The 23362-nt window shown below is 42.5% G+C and overlaps 1 protein-coding gene across 8 annotated transcripts in view; it reads right to left on the reverse strand.

The window, feature by feature from the left end:
* The window catches only part of LOC121273181 (signal transducer and activator of transcription 5B-like), a 135507-nt gene that overhangs the window by 106421 nt on the left and 5724 nt on the right, over positions 1-23362 (reverse strand). For 3 of the 8 annotated variants that reach the window (XR_005941958.1, XR_005941957.1, XM_041180163.1), the window contains exon 1: positions 20537-20816. The exons of 1 other annotated variant lie outside the window; for it this stretch is intronic. The gene's annotated coding sequence lies outside the window, so the exon portion shown is untranslated. Of the gene's footprint in view, positions 1-19838; positions 19970-20001; positions 20024-20536; positions 20818-23362 lie in introns of those variants that run through there. 4 more of the 8 variants (XM_041180169.1, XM_041180165.1, XM_041180167.1 and 1 more) reach the window with 4 other exon arrangements.

Raw genomic sequence — 23362 nt, forward strand, 5'->3', positions numbered from 1 at the left:
ATCTAACCATCTCCCCTTGACGTTCAATGGCATTACCATCGCCGAATCCCCCACTATCATCCTGGGGGTTACCATTGATCAGAAACTGAACTGGACTAGCCATATAAATACTGTAGCTACAAGAGCAGGTCAGAGGCTGGGAATTCTGCACAGTGTAACTCACCTCTTGATTCCCCAAAGCCTGTCCACAAGGCAGGAGTTTGATGGAATACTCCCCATTTGCCTGGATGAGTACAGCTCCAACAACACTCTAGCAGCTTGACACCATCCAGGACAAAGCAACCCCACTTGATTGGCACCCCATCCACAAACATTCACTCCCTCCACCACCGACGCACAGTGGCAGCAGTGTGTACCATCTACAAGATACACTGCAGCAACTCACCAAGGCTCCTTAGACAGCACCTTCCAAATTCACGACCTCTGCCACCTAGGACAAAGGCAGCAGATGCGTGGGAACAACACCACCTCCAAGTTCCCCTCCAAGCCACACACCATCCTGACTTGGAAATATATCGCCGTTCCTTCACTGTCGCTGGGTTCAATTCCTGGAACTTCCTTCCCAACAGCACTGTGGGTGTACCTACACCACACAGGACTGCAGCAGTTCAAGAGAAAGTACTGGAATACTCTTCTTACATCTCTCTACCTTGCTTTCCTCCTCCTTCAAGGGCAGTTGGAGATGGGCAATAAATGCTGGCCTAGCCAGGGACACCCACATCCCATGAACGACTATAAAACAAAATGACACCAAGCCACATAAAGGAGATATTAGGTCAGATGATCAAAAGCTTGTCAAAGATGATCAACGATTCCAAAAGGAAAATGAGGAAATTCGAGGGAAATAAACTTGCAGGACTATGGGTATAGTGCAGGGGAATGGGACTTACTGGATTGCTCTACAGAGAGCCAGCATGGACTCGATGAGCCATACGGCCTCCTTCTGTGCTATAATGATTCTACGACTATGACCTTACAACTAAAATGGAGGGAAGGAACTTCCCCTAAGGATATGGGTGGGCAGAACATTAAAAATATCAGCCTTGTAATTTTAATGTAGCTGACTTACTTCAGGTCACCCAACAATATGCAGAAATTGGTCCCTGGGTTTGGTTATATGAACAACTATCACAATTGCAGAAACACCAACTTCAACCTGATCTGTGGTACTTTGTAGCAGAATGCCTCTTGTTCTTGATGTTATTTGCATACAACTGACATCTTTATCAACATGCAGGTCTTATCACAAGTGTCCTGTGACCTCAAATGAAAAAATATTGCTCTTACAATGGGGTACAGTAGTATACTGGTTACATTATCAAACTAGTAACCCAGAGACCTCAACTAATAATCCAGAGAATGAGAGTTCAAACACTACCATGGCAATTTGAGAACTGAATTCAGTTTTAAAAGTCTAGAAAAGCTAGTATTAGTACAAGTGACCATGAAACTGTCAGCTTGTCATTAAAAACACAACTGGTTCACTAATGTCCCGTAGGGAAAGAAATTTGGACTCAAAACACTGGCCCACAATTAACTGCCCTCTAAAACCATTTGGCTGTATCAAGTGCTTTCAAAAAAGGCAGCCCGCCACCAGTTTCTCAGGGTAGTGAATGCCACATAGATCCCAAAAATGAGTAATAATTTTTAGAAGATCTCTACTGTATAAAGAGTTCTTGGAAGTCATGCTGTAATGCAAAACAACCATTCTGCATGATACCAATTTTGGAAAAAGAGAATGTAAATGAGGTATTAGTGATTACATGACACTAAGGTTTAGTTTGAAATGATTTTGGGAATTCCACACTTGATCTTGGGAAAGAATGAATCAGAGCAGAAGATATATACAATGGGTCTTTATTTTAACCCTATGAGGATGTAGGGGGGAGCGTGAAGGATGGTGTATTTGCAACTTAAGTAAAAAGACAGAAAAGTTCAGAGGAGCTCTAACCAACATTCAGATAAACCTCTGATATAAATCTCAACAAGTGTATTTTAGGATCATTAAAAGTGACATCCTGGCTGTCACTCAATGCAACCCCTCAGGATGAGGAGATTTTCAATGCAGCCTCATAACATGGCAAAATATACCCACTTCAGAAACTTAAGCACAAACATCTAGACTGACGCTTAGTGCAGTACTGAAGGGGCACTGCATGAACAAATGCTGCCCTTCAGCTGAGACAACAACTTGTATTTACATAGCACCTTTAACGTAAAGGAACGCCCCAAGGTGCATCACAGGAACACTATAAAACAAAGTATGACGCTGAACCACATAAGGAGATATTAGGTCAGATGACCAAAAGCTTGGTCAAAGAGGTAGATTTAAAGGAGTGTCTTAAAGGAAGAAAGCAAGGTAGAAAGGTGTAAGAAGAGTATTCCAGAGTTTGAAGCCCAGGCAGCTGAAGGCATGGCCACTAATGATGGAGCATTTAAAATTGGAGATGAACAAGGGGACAGAATTAGAGGAACACATATCTCAGAGTCATGGGGCTAGAAGAGATTACAGCGATGGGGAGGAGCGAGGCCATGGAGTGATTCAAAAACAAGGATTATAATTTTAAAATCAAGATGTTGCTTGACTGGGAGCCAGTGGAGGTCAGTGAGCACAGGGGTGATAGAGGAATAGGACCTGCTGCGTGTCAGATGTGGGAAGCAGAATGCAAGAGGCCAGCCAGAAGTGCATTGAAAGAGTCAAGTCTAGAAGTAACAAAGGAATGAATGAGAGTTTCAGGAGATGAGCTGACACAGGGGTCAAGTCAAGTAATGTTACAGGAGGTGGAAACAGCCGGTCTTAGCTGTGGTACACATGTGTTCGGAAACTCATCTCGGGTTCAAATGTAACACCAAAGGTTGCAAACAAACTGCCTTAATCTCAGACTGTTGCCGGGGGAGGGAAGGAGTCAGTAGCTAGTGAATGGAGTTTGAAACAAGGACCAAAATATATGGCTTCAGTTTTCCCAATATTTAATTGGGTACGGGGTGTTAGATAAGCAGTCTGATAATTTAGTAATAGTGCAGCAGTCAAGAGAGGTGATGGTGAGGTAGAGCTGGGGGTCGTCAACATACATGTTGAAAACTAACACTGGCTTCAGATGATGTCACCTTGGGGCTGTATATAGATCAGAAATAGGAGGGAGCCTAGGATAGGGGGTACCAGAGTGCAGGAGCAGGAAGAGAAGCCGTTGCAAGTGATTCTCTAGCTACAATTAGATAAGAATGGAACAGGGAAGTTCTCCCCAGTATCTGAGCCAATATTTATTCCTCAATCAAATCAGGAGAATTATCTGGTCTCGCACATGACCATAACAGACCTCCAGCATGCAGATGACCTGGCGCACACGGAAGATGACCTACTGGCCACCCTTGACCTGTTTGAAGAAACATATTGAGCTCTAGGACTGCATCTGAATGCCAATTAGACAAAGGTCCTCTTCCAGTCAAAACCAGGGCTCACACCAAATCTCCCCAGCATCATGGCTGCAGGTCACCACCTGGATGCAGTCAACCATTTTTGCTATCTCAGTTGCCACGTGCCCCAGTCAGCAACCACAGACCTAGAGATCCTGCACAGGATACAGCATGCAAGCTCCTCCTTTGGGAGGCTGCTCAGACAAGTCTTCACTAACCATCACCTATGATCAGACACAAAGGTCGCAGTCTACAAGGCAGTCATCCCATGGGCATTCCTCTATAGTTGCGAAAGCTGGGTAACATATCACTGATACCAGAGAAAGCTCAAAACATACCATTAGCACTGCCTATGGACGGATCACCGTATGAACATCAGCATCCCCCAGGAATCAGGTGCCCTAAGCAAAGAGGTGACCATTCCTGAGCAGCAACTGCAATGGACGCTGTGTCAGAATGGTGACACTTGCAAGTGCGCCCTCGACTCTCAGCTCACAACTGGTCAAAAGATCAAAGAACGGCCAGTGGAAACCTTTAAAAGATACCTTGAAAGCCAACTCAAAGATTGGTTTTGACCTCAACAGCTGCAAAGAGTGCACACTGGACTGCCCACGATGGTGAGCCCTGCTTCACCAAGGTGTAGCTAGTTTGAAGCAAGACGGATGACGAAGGCTGAAAACACAAGAGCAAGAAGAAAGCTCAACAAGTCGCAACCGTGGACTGACCAATGACGGGAACGTGGGTTTTGGATTTTTTCCCCTCTTAATGCTGTTACTTTCCCACCCCCTTTACTTTGCACTGACTTTACCCCTATTCTCTTACTCTCCTCCTTTCTTTCTTGCTCTCCCTCCCACTCTAGGACTCCATGGTAAGTGTCCTCCTTGTTCGAGGGAGCACCATTAGACTTATCTGGTCAGTATCATAAGAGTCATAAAATCATTACAGCTGCTTGTGGGACTGTGTTAAGTGGAAATTGATTACCATCATTTTCTATTTTGGCTGCAAAGTGGTTTGGACCAATCTGAAGTCATGACAGGTACTGGATAAATGCAAGTCTGTTTCATTTGAGCAAAGAAAAAATTCTCACACCCAAAGATTAATAAAGGCCAAAACCTTCTTGTTGCCAAGAAAGTGATGTGATTTGAGATATCACAAACGCCATTATATTTTACTACTGATACCTGCACAAAAAAGATTATTAATCTTTATAACTGATGGCTGAAAAGGGGAATGATGATAGCATGTTACATAAATGTATGACTAACGTCTCAAAGTCCATCATTTGGATCTGGGCGGCAGGGCGGGGCGGTCGTACTGAAGAGGAAAGAGGGAAAAAGAAAGTGCCCAGTAGAATGAAGTGAAAGAAAACTCATCATGAAAGCACGAAACAGAGTTTGTGGGGGAATGACAGAACCGCGCAGAACCTAATCCTTAGCTGATAGCTGGCAAAACAGACTTGTTATTGCATGAAACAAGTACAAGGAGGGTTTCCCTATTTGGCACTTCAGCACAACCGTCCTAGAGGACAGCAGCACATCTCATCTATCAGGAGATGGGCAGCAGGCTCAACAATCTATGGGCCTATGCACTGTTTACCCTTGGGAGTTCTGACACCCATTAATGTTCTGTGTATTGCCAAACCAAAGTCTCATATCCACAGGAAAAGTGGTGAACTTATTGCCCTTTACACAAAAGGCCTCCATGACTGATATATATCTGTGCACACAGTGACTGACTGATTTAGCATGTCACCGGGTTTTAATGTATGTCCACACAAGAGTCACCCCTGTAGTACAAGCTGTCCACTTAACTGGATTCCAAGAAATGGCATAATGATGTGGGAGCTCCTTTGTGAAGCAGAGCCAAAGACAAGTCTTCGGAGATACCCCAGAAGGACCGCCTAAGCAAGTAGACATAGGCCTTGGATGGTTGTACACACTCCTTTCTTGATCCTTCAAAAACTGCCCTTCCCTCTCCAAATCTGGGCAAACCATTGGAGCTCCCAATTAAAAGAATTCCCATCTTGCCCACTTTTGTTGCTGGGAACAAGATGTCTCGAAATAAAATATCTTGCAACACAAAGAAAAAAAAAGACCCAAAAAGCAGCACAAAATGCACGACAAAATGAAAAAGTAGTAAAAGAACACTTTATAACCAAAAAGTAAAATGGGAAACTTACCTACACCTCCAGGCATCCACATCTGGCAGTGCCTGTTTAAATGTTCTTCATTCTCACTTATTTGTTTTGACATTGTACAGAAATTCTAAGAGTCAGAATATCTTAGACCTGATCCACAAACACAGCAATTGTCAGGGTACAATAAACATTTCCTGTTCATAGTAACAATGAGGTTTAAAAATCCACACAAGTTGGATCACAGCTTACTCAACCTTCCTTCCAGAATAAACAAACACTGACTCCTAGAGACCACCTAGTAGTTATATGGCCCAAGCCACGTCAGTTGACAGATAGTAAAAGAAAAGCAAAAAAAGGAATTGGACTGGTAGTTAAGGTGGTTAAAAAGGCACACAGGATACTTCCCTTTAGTAGCTGAGGTACGGAGTATAAGAGCAAGGAAGATCTGTATAAAACGCTAGTTAGACCACAGCTAGAGTACTGCATACAATTCTGGTTACCACATTACAGGAAGGATGTGATCGTATAGAGCAGAGGAGATTTACAAAGATGTTGCCAGGGATAGAGAAATTTAGTGATGAGGAAAGATTGGATAGGCTGGGATTATTTTCTTTGAAACAAAGGCGGCTGAGGGGAGATTTAATTAAGGTGCATAAAATTGTGAGGGGCCTAGACAGAGTTGATAGGAAGGATCTGTTTCCATTAGCAGAGAAGTTAATAACCAGGGGTCATAGATTTAATGTAATTGACAGAAGGATTAGAAGGGGGCGGAGGAGAAGTTTTTTCACCCAGAGCATGGTGGGAATCTGGAAATCACATTCTGAAAGGGTGGAACAGACGCACTTAAAAAAAGATACTTGTATATGCACTTGAAGTGCTATAACCTGCAAGGTTACTAGACTGGATTGCTGTTTTCAGTCAACACCGACACAATGGGCTGAATGGTCGTCTTCTGAGCCATAGATTTTCTTGTTTCTAAAAACAGAGCTTGTGGCTAGTATAGGATAAACATGTCCAGCTGAACTAGTATTTCAACATTTTAATGCACAACAGCCTTGGTCCAAACATAGACAAAAGAGCTGAATTCCAGGGGTGAGGTAAGAGTGATTGCCCTTGACATCAAGCCAGCATTTGACTTAATGTGACATCAAGGAGCCACAAAGGGGTGGGAGGAAACACTCTTATTGGTTGGGGGAGTCATACCTAGCACAAAAGGAAGATGGTTGTGGTTGTTGGAGGTCAATCATCTCAATCTTGGGACATTGCTGCAGGAGTTCCTCAGGGTAGTTTTTTTAGGTTCAGCCATCTTCAGCTGTCTCATCAATGACCTTCTCTCCAACATAAAGTCAGAAATAGGGATGTTTGCTGTTTACTTTAGTCCCATTCGCAACTCCAGATATGGAACCAGTCCATGCCACATGCAGCAAGACTTGGATGACGTTCAGGCCTGGACTGATAAGTGAGAAGTGAAATTCACGCTGCATAGTGCCAGGCAATGACCATTTCCACTAAGAATCTAACCAACTTCCTTTTGACATTCAACAGTATTATCAACATCCGGGGAGTAACCATTGACCAAAAATTTAACCAGATCAGCCATCGAAAATCTGTGGCTATAAAGGTCAGATCAGAGGCGAGTAACTCACCTCCTGACTCCCCAAAGCCTGTCCGCCATCTACAAGGCACAAGTCAGGAGTGTGATGGAATACTCCCCACTTGCCTGGATGAGTGCAGCTCCAACAACACTAGAAGCTCAATAACATCCAGGACCCCATTCATCACCTTAAATGTTCACTCCCACCACCACCGACGCACAGTAGCAGCAGTGTGTACCATCTACAAGATGCACTGCAGCAACTCACCAAGGCTCTTCAACAGCACCTTCCAAATCCGAGAGATCAGAAAAACAAAGGGCAGCAGACACATGGGAGCACCACCACCTGCGAGTCCCCAAAAATTATACACCATCCTGACTTGGAACTATATCAGCCATTCATTCCTTCACTATCACTGGGTCCAAATCCTGGAACTCCCTACAACAGCACTGTAGGTATACCTACACCACCTGGACTGCAGCGGATCAAGGTGGCAGCTCACCACCACCTTCTCAAGGGGCAATTAGGAACGGGTAATAAATGCTGGCCTTGCCAGCGACACACTTCTCAAAAACAAATATAAAAAACAAACTCAACTTTAGGAAGAAATCTCAGATTTATAGTGCCTTTCCTGACATCTTAGTAAACAGCTTAAATAGTGTGTATGCTGTAAAACAAACACAATCATCCAAAGCAGCAGTTAACATAGTAACACAGATCAATGATTAACAAAGTGTAGGAACAATAGAGCATTATACAAATACTTTTCTGGTTTTATTCAGTTACCAAAAAGAGCTCTGAAGGATAAAATAGCAGGGATCTGGAGCTCCAACTCACCATACCATATTGTGGTACTACATGGAGTCATGTCACAATTCCTTACACAATGGTATTACGGCAATGTTTGGGTTTCTGCTTGGCATCACTCCAACTTCCAACAATTCAACATCTTTAAAAGGCCAGTTTGAAAAAAACTGCAAAAGCACAAGACTACCAATCCAGAATTCAGCTCGTACAGGCACTGACACCGAAAATACAAATTAAGGTCGAGGATCCTCAAAATAGGAATACATTCTAATGTGCCAAGGCCAACTTTCAAGACTCTGACACTGGATTCAATAAATCAAAAAGGAAATGCAGAGTTTAAATCTCTTGACACACAGGGTCATTTTAGCTCACCCCGCCCAGTGGGAATGGACAACTGCACTTTAAAATTGCTGCTTACACTGGCCCATTTCTGCCCACTACCGGCTTGAACTGAGCCTTTTTTTTAAAGCAGGAATCTCAGTAATCCGTGTGGAATCAGTGAATATGTGGTAACATGCTGGCTTGTACAGTTTGCAATCTGCAGGGCATGCTTCATGTTTTAATTGCTGTATCTATCCTGTATACCTTTGGATAATTGTTCAAAGTGATTGATACAGTTTTTAAAAAAATATTAACTCAGAATCTACTGACTTTTTAAACTTTCAGGAAATAACTACTTTTATTCAGTTTGCCTTCTCTCCAGCTGTTTCCTAACATGGTGGGGTCCAGCACTGCAGTCTTTAGCCCTTTAACTAGGTTTTTCAATAAAATAACACTTTGTAAGCACTGCAGTTACTGCAAAATATTTATTTCAATGTAGGAGCTAGGCTGATCTTACAAAAACATTTACCCTAGATCCCTAGGTGTAGTTTAGTTACTGACCTCATTTTATTGCCCAGAACCTAAGCAGCAGTCAGATTGCAGGGTACACAAATCATCCCTTCCCGAACCTGACCAGCATGTCTTGCACTAGGAAGAACTTGTTTTGAAAGGTGGACTAATTTAGTGCTAAGCTTTGTACCACAGTTTGTTTCTAAATTGTTTGACAATGGTGGAACATTGCAATTTAAAAAAACTCCTCAAACATTTAGGCGCATGGATGTTGGGTGACGAGTGACAACAGCATCAGGTTCAACATCAACCACTGAATCATTGATTGTCAAAGCTCATTCATAATGGTCACCTTAGTGAGGTGCTGCAGGACCTTCTTATTCCCAGGAGCATGGAAGCTATTTGTAGCACTACTACCGCCTGTCTGGGATCACTTCACACAGCACAGCAGGGAATATTCTGCTCCATTTGTTATCACACCTTTGTGAAGCCCTTCAGGAGTTTTTCCACATTAAAGGCACTATATAAATGCAAGTTGCCGTCTACATGGCTCAGGTACTCACAGGATAAATATGGTGCCATTGGTAAAACTTTCACTTGGATAATAGAGAAGTAGTCAACACTTCCAACCACAAACCAACCCAAGGAAAAAGTTACATCTTATTGAAGAAATGGTTTGAATGCTGCTTATGACATGTACGAATAATTCTCACGTATCCCTCCACTACAAGTCAGAGTGCTGTGGAAATTGTCCTGTACGCAAAAAGCAGGACAAATCCAACCCAGTCAACTACTGCCCCATCAGTCGACTCTCGATCATCAGTAAAGTAATGGAAGGGGTCATCAACAGTGCGATCAAGAGGCATATGCTTAGCAATAACCTGCTCACTGACGCCCAGTTTGGGTTCTGCCAGGGCCACTCAGTTCCTGACCTCATTACAGCCCTTGTTTCAAACATGGGCAAAAGAGCTGAATTCCCAAGGTGAGATGAGAGGGATTGCCTTTGACATCAAGGTTATTGGACAGAGCGTGGAATAAAGGAGAACTAGCAAAACTGGAGTCAATGGAAAGCGGGGGGGGTGGTGGGGGGGACTCTCAGCTGGTTGGAGTCATACCTAGCACAAAAGGGAGATGGTTGGGGCTGTTGGAGGCCAATCATCTCAGCCCCAGGACATCACTGCATGAGTTCCTCAGGTTAGTGTCCTCTCCCCAACCATCTTCAGCAGCTTCAACAATGACCTTCTTTCCATCACAAGGTCCGAAGTGGGGATGTTTGCTGGAATACTCTTTACTGGCCTGGATGAGTGCTCCCACAACACTCAAGGAGCTTGGCATCACCCAGGACAAAGCAGACCACTTAATTGGCATCACATCCATAAACATTCACTCTCTCCACGAGTGACGCATAGTAGCAACAGTGTGTACCATCTACAAGATGCACTGCAGGAATTCACCAAGGCTCCTTTGATAGCACCTTCCAAACCCACACCCACTACCATCTAGAAGGACAAAGAGCAGCAGATAGTTGGGAAGACCACCACCTGGAAGTTCCCCTCCAAGTCACACACCATCCTGACTTAGAAATATATCACCGTTCCTTCACTGTCATTGGGTCAAAATCCTGGAACTCCCTTCCTAACAGCACTGTGGATGTACCTACACCACATGGATTGCAGCGGTTCAAGGCAGCTCACCACCACTTTTCTCAAGGGCAGCTAGGGATAAGCAATAAATGCTGGCTCAGCTAGCGAAGCCCACATCCTATGAATGAATTAAAAAAAACTCTTCCGAGGAGGGTTTCAGGCTGGACTTGTGGGCACCTGGAAGACAAGATAGAGGAGCTGGAAAAGATGGGAGTCTTACTCCCTAGAGACTGGATTAGCAATATGGTAACAGTGAAAAAAAATCAGGAAAGCTGAGTGTGCGCATAGATCCAAAGGATCTCAATAAAGAGCTCTCACTGCCACCATGTCAACCATTGAAGAAATTTTACTACAACATGCCAAGGCAAAGATCTTTACCACCCTAGATATGAAGGATGGATACTGGCAAGTGAAATTGAATGAAAGCAGCAGTTTTATGACTACGGTCTGGACACCATTTGGGAGGTACAGATGGTTGCGCATGCCGCTTGGCATTTCTACTGTTCCAGAAGAGTATCAACGCAGACAGCATGAGATTGTCAATGATTGTCCAGGAGTGGAATCGATTGTGGACGATCCGCTAGTCTATGGATGTGGAGGTATAATGGAAGAAGCCTTCGCAGACCATGATCAGAATATAGTGTGACTGCTGCAGAGAGCTCGCCAGATGAACCTAAAGCTGAACAAGAAACAACTGAAACTGAAGATGGCTGAAGTCAAGTACATAGGTCGTGTGCTGACAGCAGAAGGACTTTGTCCTGATCCTGATAAGGTGTGAGCTGTAGAAGAGATGCAGCAGCCAACAGATTTGAAGACAATGTAACAATTTGTTGTATTTGTGAACTATTTAGCAAAGTTCTTGCTCAGTTTGTCATCAAAGTATGAACCTTTATGCAAGCTCACTGCAAAGGATGTTCAGTGACATTGGGGCACAGAACAAGCAGCAGCTTTCACTCACATCAAACTAGTGATGACAATGCCAGTGCTGAGCTATGATGTCAACAATGAAGTCACCCTTCAGTGTGATACCAGCAAAACAAGGACTTGGGGTAGCCTTCATGTAGCAAGGACAACTAGTTGCATTTGCATCCAGAACATTAATGCAAACAGAATGATGTTATGCACTGATTGAGAAAGAGTGCCTGGCTATTGTCTTTGCTTGTGAACATTTTAATCAGTGCCTGGGAGAGAGAGAGAAAGTGACGGTAGATTCTGACCACAAGCCACTTCAAAGCAATTTTCGAAGCACTTCTATCTACTCCAAAACACCTGCAAAGGATGTTACTTTGTTTTCAGCGATATCATTTGGAAATGAAGTACAAGCAAGGGAAGCAAATGTACATCGTCGACCTGCTGTCAAGAGAGACACTCCCTTTGAAGGGAGTTGATGATGCTAGTACAGCATGTGAAATCTTCCAGATTCAACAAGAAGCAACAGCACAACATGCTCTGGAAGTCTTCAACCCAGCAGAGACATTGAATCTGACAGACAAGCATCTTGCTCAGGTCAAGCAAACTATGCAATGGGATACAACTCTCCAATTGCTGCAGGAAGTAGTGATGAAAGGTTGGCCTGAAACCATCAAGGACTCACCTGTTGCTTTAAGAGAGCATTGGGTGTACAGAGATGAAGTGATTACCCAAGATGGCATCTTGTACAAAGGGACTAGAGTCATTGTCCCTAAAGAGATGAGAAAAAGAGATGCTGACGCGCATCCATGCAATCCATCAAGAAATTGAGTCTAGTCTGAAGAAGGCAAAAGAAGTGTTCCACTGGCCAAACATGAGCAATGAGATTAAGGACCACATCAGCCAGTACAGTGTTCGTAATGAACATCAATCAAACTAAAGTGCCACTCATGACATCCCAGACGGCAACTGAAGAAGCTTGGGGCAGGCTTTGTCACTGTCTTTGGAACTGATTATCTTGACAACGTTGACTACTATTCAGACTACTGGGAGTTAGACAAGCCGATGGCAACGACTGCCAGTGAGATCGTAGAAGCCCGAAAGCACACTTTGATCTTCATGGCATTCTTGACATTGTGATAAGCGACAATGGCCCTCCGGTTCATGAATGAAGAATTCAGGCACTTCATGAATGATTGGGAAATTCAGCACTACACATCATTGCCACACTACCCTCAGTCAAATGGAAAGGCTGAGGCAGCGGTGAAAATTACCAAAGCAAATCAAAAACTCGAGTAGATCCAGCACAGATGTGTACAAGGCAGAGTGGAGAAGCACACCTAGTGAGGGCGTGGAAAGTAGTCCAGTCCAGCAACTAATGTCATGCTGCACCCAAACTGCTCTTCCAATAGTTAAAAAAACTGAAGTAGTAACAGGAGTGAGTGAAAAAAGATCAAACTGGAATGACAAAGCCAAATTTCACTTTTGATGAAGTGGCCAAATTATTGCCAGAGTTGAGAGCCGGACAGAGTGCAAACATTCAACGCATTCAACAAAATTCAGCCCACTTGGCAAACGGGAACCGGTGTAAAGCAGTTGTCACCTTGAATGTGTGGTGAAAGGAAACAACCAGATATATCATCGCGACCACAGGCACATGCAACCAGAGAAGCTACTCCTTCACAGCAGGCAAGGAAGAGTTGATTTTGCCAACTGAACAAGGGACGGAATGGCCATCAGTCCCAGAGGTCAACTGCTCCCCAACAAACGCAACAGATCAGCAGCAACACTCGCTAAGGCAACGACATTCCCTGGTGAGGCAAAGTTGCCCCAATTACCAGCAGACACCAGACAAACAACCAATAGCAACCCACACGTGTACCATTAGAAGACCTGAACTCTTTAAAAATTATTTACGCAATGCATGTGTACAGCCAGACAAAAGTGAGACAAATTAGAATGAACAGATTTGTTTGCTCATGACGACTTTCTTTATAGACCACCAATGTGGGTACCTTGCAATTGCAATGTGTTTTTTTTTCTTTTTATGAAAAGTGGCATGTTTGGAGGAATGCCTTTGTGCATCTCTGGGACCATGGTCTCATGCCTGCGCCTGCTTCCTGCAGAAGCACCAATTCCCCTGCCTGCTCACACTGCACTCACCTCACAGGCCAGGGGCAGCTGCTGAGCAGGTTGAGCCTCCTACCAAGCAAACCAGCACCCAGAGACACAACAGTTGCTATTCCATTACTCGCGTATATTCTTCGTTACAACTACACGAGAGCTTTGCCTTTAACCTTCTCAGCGGGAAAAAACACAGGCAATGGCGTTTATGAGTGCAACCCATGTCACGCACCAGTTTACAGGATATGAACTTATTTGCTAATATAACCCTCTTAACAGCTTTTTGACCGCACCTTTTTGTTTTATGAGCACCTTGTGATGTCAATGGTGCTAAAAAAAATTACAAGTTGTTGTAAGCTTTGACTATTGTGGGTATCTTGAGTGAAACCGTGAGAAGCAGGGAACTAAGCTCCTACCACAACCAGTCACTTCCCTGTAGAGGTCAACAATGTGTCTTATCAGATCAAAGTTTTCTCCCCAGCCCTTTTTCTGTCTCAATGTTTTTTTAAATGCCTTGAGTGCCAGAGAAATGGCACAATCCAAAACATATTCAGGAACACTGTACACTTCGGTATAAAACTCTAAGGAGTGTGCAACACTCTCATGCAAGGCACATGATTCACGACTAGTCAAGACATCACACAATAATGGCAGCCGATCTATCCTGTGCTATTGCATTCAAAATGTTGCTGACAAAATTCTTATTATTAGCTGCTAGACTTTCTACCAAAACAGCCAAAATAATTTAGGACATTTCACTAATATGCATTGCCAATAATAAAACACAACACATTCTGATGGCATGTCTCGAACTATTTTAACAAAGGTATTATCCCATTTAGAGTAAACAAATTAACACATTAAAATAACATGCAGATTAATGTCCTGCAAACATGTCAAGACAAATAACGAGGATCTGATGATTTCCGTCCCAGGTTATTAAAAGAAACAGGTGAAGAAATTGCAGGTGTGCGGTCATAATTTTCTACAAAACTCTAGATTCAGGAATTGCCTTTGGATTGGAAAACTGCAAATGGATACAGTATGTGAGAAATGCAAGACATGACATGTAGTGAAGGTAGTAGGTTTAGGAGGAAAAAGGTAAACTCTCCCAAAGCTTTCCACCACTGGGCTTTGTGTAATTTTTGGGTGTGTTGTAGACTAATTGATAGATATATTAACTCCATTATTGTTGTATCATACAAATAACAGGGTGGCAGAAGGCCAACAAGATGGATCTTGGTCTTTTTTCATCCAGCAAATCCTATTTTCCTAAGTCACTCCATTACTTAAAGGGGGAAACCAAGAAACCACAGGTCTGTCAGTTTCAGTTGTGGGAAAGTTACTGGAATTTAGCACCAGAGACAGAGTGACTGAACAATTGGACAAGTATGAACTGATCAAAGAGAGTCACAGGATTACATACATAGGATATACAGCACAGAAACAGATCATTTGGCCTAACCAGTCCATGCCAGTGTTCATGTTCCACTCAAGCCTCCTCCCATCTTTCAAAGAGGATTTGTGAAGGGTGGGTCAAGTCTGATTAATCTAGTTGGAATTTTTTAAGCATGTCACTAGCATGGTGGATAGGAGAGCATCTATTGATGTTGCCAATGCAAACTTCAAGGCAGCTGGAGAGCTGCATCAGGATGCCCATAGCTTGCCTGCCAAATTCAAATTAAACCAAGACCTCAAAATTACAGATGTCTCTGTTGTTGGAATGGGTTTGCAGATGGTACAAAGTTGGATGGCACAGTAAATAATGTAGATGGGAACAGGAAGTTGTAATGGGACACTGATAGATTAAGCGAGTGGGTAAAACTGTGGCAGATATAGTTCAATGTGGGGCAAATTTGGACCCCAGAAAGATAGATCAATGCATTTTGCAAATGATGAGAAGCTAGGGACTGTGGATGAACAATAGAATTTGATGTCTGTGTAGAGAAATCACTGAGCTAGTGGACATGGGTCAAAAAAATCATTAAACACAATGGCACAAATTGCTCATGAAGAACATATTATGAATCCCAAGACAAAGAAAAATGAATTCAAGAGATCTAACTGCCAAAACTTGCTCCATTTCTTGTCTGCAGTATCAATGGTGTAAAATATCCAGGGGCTGAGATCACATAATAAACTGCAAGAGTGGACAAGCAATTTCTCTAATCAAATCAGATGATTACTGAACAATGATACTCCACTGCAATTAGAGGCAGAGCAGCAAATGGATCTAGGAGTACAGATACACAGTTGTAAGCACAACATAGGCTACTAAAACCATTAAAAACACTGGGGGTTCATTTCTAGAGGGATAGAATTGAAAGAGATTGTGTTAAATTTATATATAAAAACTTGTTTAGATCATACTTTGAGAACTGTGCACAGTTCTGATTGCCATATTATTAAAAAGTGCAAAAAAGATTTACAAGGATGATACCAGAAGAGAGGTTATAACCATTAGAAAAGATTGAACAGGCTGGGGCTCTTTTGTCCAGAAAAGCAAAGACTGAGGGGCGGCCCAATAGGAGGTCTTTAAGACATAGGGAAGATGTGTCCAATTGTGCAAAGACCAAACCTAAGGGCAATAAATACAAGACAGTCACTAATAGATGCAATAGAGAATTCAAGAAAAACAACTTTACCCAGAGTGATGAGAATGTGGAACTTGCTACTATAAGTCGTTGCATTTAAGGGGAAGCTAGATAAACACGAGGGAGAAAGGAATAGAAGGATATGGTGATAGAGTTAGATGAAGTAGAGGTGGGAGGAGGCTTGAGTAGGATAAACACTGGCACAGACCAGTTATGTCAAATGATCTGTTTCTGTGCTATGGACTTGATGTAATTCTATGTAGTAGACAAGAAAATGAAATGTTATCATGTGACTACAGGACTTATTTCACCAACTGATAACAAGAATAGTTCAGATATAATGCTGCACATTTTATATCACCGCAAAATGGTTTCCACATTGCAATAGAAGTGAGGAAAGTTGTGTAACTGCAGTCGAACTGGCATCGGTTATTCTACATTAGGTTTGGGACCAACTCGGGAGGTAGATTTACACTGCTTTGATTTTGCACAGCTGGAGTGGAAGTGATCAAAGCCAAGCCAAATTTTTAATTTTTAAAAACGGACTGCAGGGCTGTATTTCATCACCATGGCAGAAATATTGAGAAAAGAGTAGGCCATAAAGCCCTTCGAGCCCACTCCACCATTTAATTGTGGCTGATCATCTACCTCAACGCCACTTCCCCACCCAATCCTCATATCCCTTTATTCTCTTAGTATGCAAAAATCTATCAATCTCAGTCTCAGATATACTCAATGATTGAGCATCCACAATCCTCTGGGGTAGAGAATTCCAAAGATTCACAATCCTTTGAGTGAAGAAATTTCTCCTCATCCCAATCCTAAATGGCCGACCCCTTATCCTGAGTCTGTGACCTCCCCCCACCCCCCCAGTTCTAGACTCTCCAGCCAGGAAGGAAAAACAGCCTCTCGACATCTACCCCGTCAAGCCCTCTTAAGAATTGTATACACTTCAATGAGATCACCTCTCATTCTTCTAAACTCCAGGGAATATCAGCCCATTCTGCTCAAATCTCTCCTCATAGGACAATCCTCTCATCCCATGAATCAGTCTGGGTGAACTATGGTTGCACTCCCCTAAAGCAAGTGCATCCTTCCTTGGTCTCACCAAGTATTCCCTACTTTTATACTCTAACCTCCTATGAAAGTCAACATACCATTTTCTTTCCTAATTGCTTGCTGTACCTGCATGTTAGCTTTCTGCGGTTCATGTACACCCAAATCCCTCTGCATATCAACATTTACTAGTCTCTCAATGTTTAAAACAATATTCTGCTTTCCTATCCAAGTGGATAATTTCACATTTCCCCAGAGTATACTCCATCCACCTGGTCTATGCTCCTTTGCAACCTCTTCACATCCTCCAGTTTACTTTCCAGCAACCTTGCGACACCCCACCAGTTACAACCCACCAACCCGAAAGTGGTTTATTTATTCTTACTTTATTTTCCATCTATTAATCAACCCTCAACCCAAACCAATGTAACACAAGTAATAGTTAGATTATACTATGCCTGTTTATGAATACCTGTGGTTTATAAGAGGAGAAATGACTGAAAATGGTGTACTGGTAGTCTGGACTTTGGACAGACTGGTGTTGACCACTTCCAATTTTTATTTAGAAGAGGTGCTTTAAGTTACTTCAAATCACATACAAACAAAACCAACCCATTTAAAGGCATACTCTATTTCGATGTTACTTATAAATAATGCACTCATAGGAACACAGGACTTAGCAGGAGTAGGTCATTTGGCCCTTCAAGCCTGCTCCACCATTTAAGAAGATCATGGCTGATCAGATTGTGGTCTCAACTCCACTTTCCTGCCTGTACCCCATAACCCTTGACTCCCTTGTTGATCAAACATCTGTCTAACTCAAACTTCAATAAATTCAATGACCCAACCTCCACTGCTCTCTAGGGAAGAGAATTCCACAGACTGACAACACAAAAAAATTTCTCCTCATCACTGTCTTAAAAGGGAAACCTCATTCTTAAACTGGGTCCTTTGGTTCTCCTTTTTAAAAGGGGCAAGAAGCTATAAGTCAGGAATTTCAGAGTTGTACGTTCAATCCAGCATAACTGCATTAGTTATCAAATATTGTAATACTTTGTTTTTCCAAGTTTGTGGTCTACTTTCATTACCATTTTGTGCAGCATGAATATTGTGACACAGGCGACTTTAAAGTGTTTTAGTACTTCAGCTGGGGTAGTAATTGAGATACCACAATCAACCTCAGTGCTACAGGCTAGGAAAGGGAATATCAACTACAGCTCCTGCTCTTGACTCTTGCTGGAAAGTGCATGCATGTAAACAATGAGCAAGAGCAGGAGAAAGCTCACCAATGATTCCTGAATAGTTGACCAACCATCACCGTCAAGGTCAGTACTGTTACTGAATGATGGGAGCTGTGTGTTAAGCAAGTATGCTTGTGGAGTATATTTACTCATATTATGTGAGTATATGTAAGGCCTTTTCTGCTAAAAGTAGTGCCTGGGCTACAACTGTGGTACCATAGTCACATCAGTGGCTAGTCAGCAATTTCTGTTGGACAACTCTGATCTTGGCTGGCACATAAAAAATGGATACTTGGGCAATGTGTTAAAGACCAAATATTACATGGTAGTGTACTTCAGTATTACGCACCACATATGGAGAGCAGAAATGTTTGAAGGGGGTGAAAGTTACTGGGGGTAAGGGTGCCAAGGTTACCCAAGGGGTATGGGGAGGGGGGGGGGGGGGGGGGGGGGGGGGGGGGGGGGGCAAGGGAGACATGAAAATGGAGTTCAGGCCACAATCAGATCAGCCATGATCTTACTAAATGGGGAGCAGGCTTGAGGAGCCAGATGACCTACTCCTGCTCCTATTTGAATGGCATCCATTCCACCACCTTAAACATTCACTCCCTCCACCAACAACTTACAGTGGTAGCAGTGTGTACACCATCTACAAGATGTACTGCAGCGACTCACCAAGGCTCCTTCGACAGCACCTTCCAAACCCACAACCTCTACCACCTCAAAAGACAAGGACAGCAGACACATGAGAACAACACCACCTGCAAGTTCCCCTCCAAGCCACTCACCATCCTGACTTGGGACTATATCACGGTTACTAAGTTTAAAAAAAAATCACAGAATTGTTACAGCACAGGAGGCAGCTGTTTGGCCCATTGTGTCTGCACCAGCTCTCTGAATGAGCAATAGTATCATTTCCCAGACTTCTCCCTGTAACCCTGCACATTCTTCCTTTTCAGATAGTCTAATTCCTTTTAAATGCTTCAATTGAACCAGCCTCCACCACACTCTCAGGCAATGATTTCCAAACCCTAACCACTCGCTCCGTATAAAAGTTTCTCCTCATATCACTTTTGCTTTTTTTAACTAATTACTTTAAATCTGTGCCTTCTCATTATCAATCCTTTCAGGAGTGGGAGCAGTTTGTCCCTATCTACTCATGATTTCCTCTCTGCCTTCTTTTCTCAAAGGAAAACAGTCCCAATTTTTCCAAAATCCTGGAACTCACTTCCTAACAGCACTGTGGGTGTACCTACACCACAGGGACTGTAGCAGTTCAAGAAGGCAGCTCACCACCACCTTCTCAATGGTAATTAGGGATGAGCAATAAATGCTGGCCTCACCTGTGTGAAGCCCACACCCGTGAAGGAATATATTATATATAAATTTTTGCATGACATGAGAAAAATGTAATGGCATATGATGAGCACTTGCAGTTCGTTTTTCCTCCCCACAAGCACTATAATGAAAAATAATCAATTTGCAACCTGACTCTTGATTATGCATTCCATGGTGAAGGAGGTGCTTGACTTAACCAGCATGTTCCAACGGCAGTAACTTGGTCACCTTAACACTAAACTCAAGCGTTCCGATAAAAAGGTTATCGACCTAAGACACAAACCATTTTTCTATCCACAAGCGCTGCCTGACCTGAGCATTTCCAGCATTTTCTGTTTTTATTTCACCAGGTCCCATGTTTGGCATCCAGCACAACCAATCGGAACGGAAGAATGGCCGAATGGGTTGTGATATCGCGTGTGCTACTTTTCCGATTGGCTCACCCAATGATCCACGGCAACATTTCTCTCTTGGTGCCATTAGCCTCAACAGTAAAGAATCTTTTTTTTAAACTAAGAAAAATCAATTGTTAAATCAAAATAACAAATCTTCAACGAAGTTATACAGCTAGTTCTGAAATACGTTCGTTTGTTTGTTTCTCCGTGGCAAACTTTCAGAATTGCGCTAAAACTTTGTTTTTAAAAAACAACTTTTAATGAAATGTTTTCTGCGCAAAAGTGAGTCAGTTACGACGAGTAATTTTTTTAAAACAATCAGCTGCATACTTCAACAAGAGTGATCATACAAAAACCAGAAATATAAATGGTTTGTTTCTTCCGTAACTTTCCTATTTTTTTCAACTATTTAGGTTCAGGAAGAAAAGCGAATTAAAAAGACTTAAAACAACCTTAATCACCAGTCAAAACGAAAGTCGAACTCATCCGAGTTTGCTCCACTGTACCTCACACCAGAAGCACAAGCGAATTCTTTTCCATTTAACTCCTGTGTTTTTTATATTTTGTGCTTTGAGATACGGCTTCCTCGGTGTAGAATTCTTTAATTGTTTAAGAACAATATTTTCCTGCGCGTCTCACAATATGTTTGTTATTTGAAGACAACTAAAACTGCTAATAGCGCCGCCGCTCGAAGCTCAAGAGGTTTCCGCTTGTGTGGCACGAGTTCCTCCCCGTGAAAATAATTTTTCGCTTTTCTGGTGATTGGTTGAGAATCCAGCAGCAGCAACACCACACACTACACCCCCAAAAAAAACAACACACCACAGCTGTCAACAGCAAGACAGCCAAAAAATTTTAACCCAGAGGTGTCAACAATCAGTTAGCAAAGTTAAAAGACAAATAATTTTGCTAAACTATTGTGAACCCCTGACAATAGTGCTAACAGTGGAATTTAGGATTAAAAAGAGTCTGATGAAAGGTCATCGATCCGAACTTTCTTTCTCTCTCCACACAGATGCTGCCTGACTTGTTATGTCCAGCATTTTCTGTTTAGCTTTCAGATTTCCAGCACCCGCTGCATTTACTCAAATCGCTAGTTGGTTTAAACACGTAATGACAACTTTTATTTATAATGCACCGTTAACGTGGTAAAACGTCCCAAGCTGCTTCAAAGCGGCATCATCAAACAAAATCTGACCCAGGCCACATAAGGAAAAATTAGATCAGATGACTGAGAGCTTGGTCAAAGAAGTGGGTTTTAAAGGAGGAAAGGATTAGGGAGAGAATTCCAGAGTTTGGAACTTCCGTAGCTGAATGCACTGCCACCAATGGTGCAGTGATTGGAATTGGAGAGATGCAAGAGGCCGAAATTGGAGGAGTGTAGAGATCTCAAGAGTTGTAGGGGGAGGAGGTTACAAAGACATGGGGATGGGTCATGGAGAAAATTGAATTTTTATTTGTAGGATTGACATATGTTGAAATATGTTGCATTTTTATTGTTATTTTCTCTCCTGAAAGTGATCATTCGTGCTCGGGTGTGGGGGGTTTTTTCTGGCACCCTCTAACACCTCACACAAGTGTTCATTTTTCATGTGTGAATTTTAACAGCAGGAGTTCATAATTATTTGATCAGGGAGGGCATAACAACTGAATCTAATCCTGTCCTCATCCAGTGAAAGGAATTATCAAGAGGAAGAGCTGTAGCTCTTTTAAAGCCAACCAAATAAACTAAATTAACAAAATGAGGGATGAAGCAAACACAGCCCCTAAGTTTGGCTCTCTGTAAAACCAAAGACAAAACTTAAAGGAAACTTATAAACATCAAACCAAAATGTGATAAAAGGGGTCAATAAAGCACCCCTGTCCCTGCGGTGCCCACCGAGCACGGGAGGCCTCGAGTGTGCCGGCAGACACTGCGTGCTCCCTCTCCAGCGACACCCGGCTGGGAACGTAGCCGTGGAAGAGGGACAAACAATCGGGCGGGACTCCCTCATCGATCGCCCGCTGCCTGGACCTGTTAATGAACAACTTGACCAGGCCCAGGAGCAGGTTCACGAGGAGGTCCTCCTCATTTCCGGACCCCCTCCGCACCGGGAGTCCGTAAATCAGGAGCGTGGGGCTGAAGTGCAAACAAAACAGTAACAAAAGGTTTTTTAAATAACTGAAAAGGGAGTTCAGCCTACCACACCTTATATAAACATAGTCCACGGACTCCACAAAACCGCAAAAAGGACAGGTATCTTGGGAGTCCAAGGAAGAGTTGTAAAGTGGCTGAACCAGAATTTCACAGAGCAGAGAGAGATTTATTAAGGCCACAGTTGTACAAACCACCCAAAGTGGAAGATCATGAAGAAGAGAAAAAGGATTTAATAGGACTTATGGTTTCATAAATAGAAGAGGGAAGGAGTTGTTAATTGTATCAATTGATGTTAAGTACATACAGGTGAAGGGCACAGATTGGATGGTTATTTGAGCGCATATAAAGAGACACTTAAAAGTAAGATGTATATGCCTGCAATGTTTCACTCTGTAAATAAAAATCATAGTAATCATAATTCTTCCCAGTCAACCTACTGTTAATCAGTTTCTAGTACAACCTCTGGAACTTCAAGATTGAGTTGCTTGCACATTTTGGTGCATTTGTTTTGTTAACAGTTATTGCTCTGAAAGATTCTTTGAGCAAACTTCATGAATGTCCAATGCCTTGCTCAGTTCTCAGAGATTCACATTGAAGTACTACTCAATAATTTATTTTATATCACTGAAGGTACATTGATACTCATGTAGTGTTGAGAGGGTTTTGGGGTACTGTTTATAGTCATGGCATATAATGGTGACATTCATGCCATGAAAATGGTTTCTGTTACATATATCATCTGAAAATTAATGAAGATTATACTTCAATCTGTCTCAAGCAAGTAATTTCACACACACATACAATTAGTAACACTTGCCCTTAAAAGCACTCCAGGTTAATACTGGTATTGGTGCTTTATGGCAATAGTGGGCTAATTTTTAAAATATAAACACAACAAGAAATCACATCAGACCCTGCAATTATAATATACAACTTGTAATTCTACAGTGCTTTTAACATAGAAAAACATCCCAAGTGTAAAGCATTTTACAGAGGCATACTCGTAAAAGAATTTGACAAACCAAAGATCTATTAGGGAGGTTGACCAAAATGATGGGCTTTGTAGAAGGATCTTAAAGGATGAAAGGAAAGTGGAAAGGCAGAAGGGTTCAGGGAGGGAAATCCACAGCATGGAGACTAG

This window comes from Carcharodon carcharias, chromosome X, assembly GCF_017639515.1.
Source record: "Carcharodon carcharias isolate sCarCar2 chromosome X, sCarCar2.pri, whole genome shotgun sequence".
Classification (NCBI taxonomy): Eukaryota; Metazoa; Chordata; class Chondrichthyes; order Lamniformes; family Lamnidae; genus Carcharodon; species Carcharodon carcharias.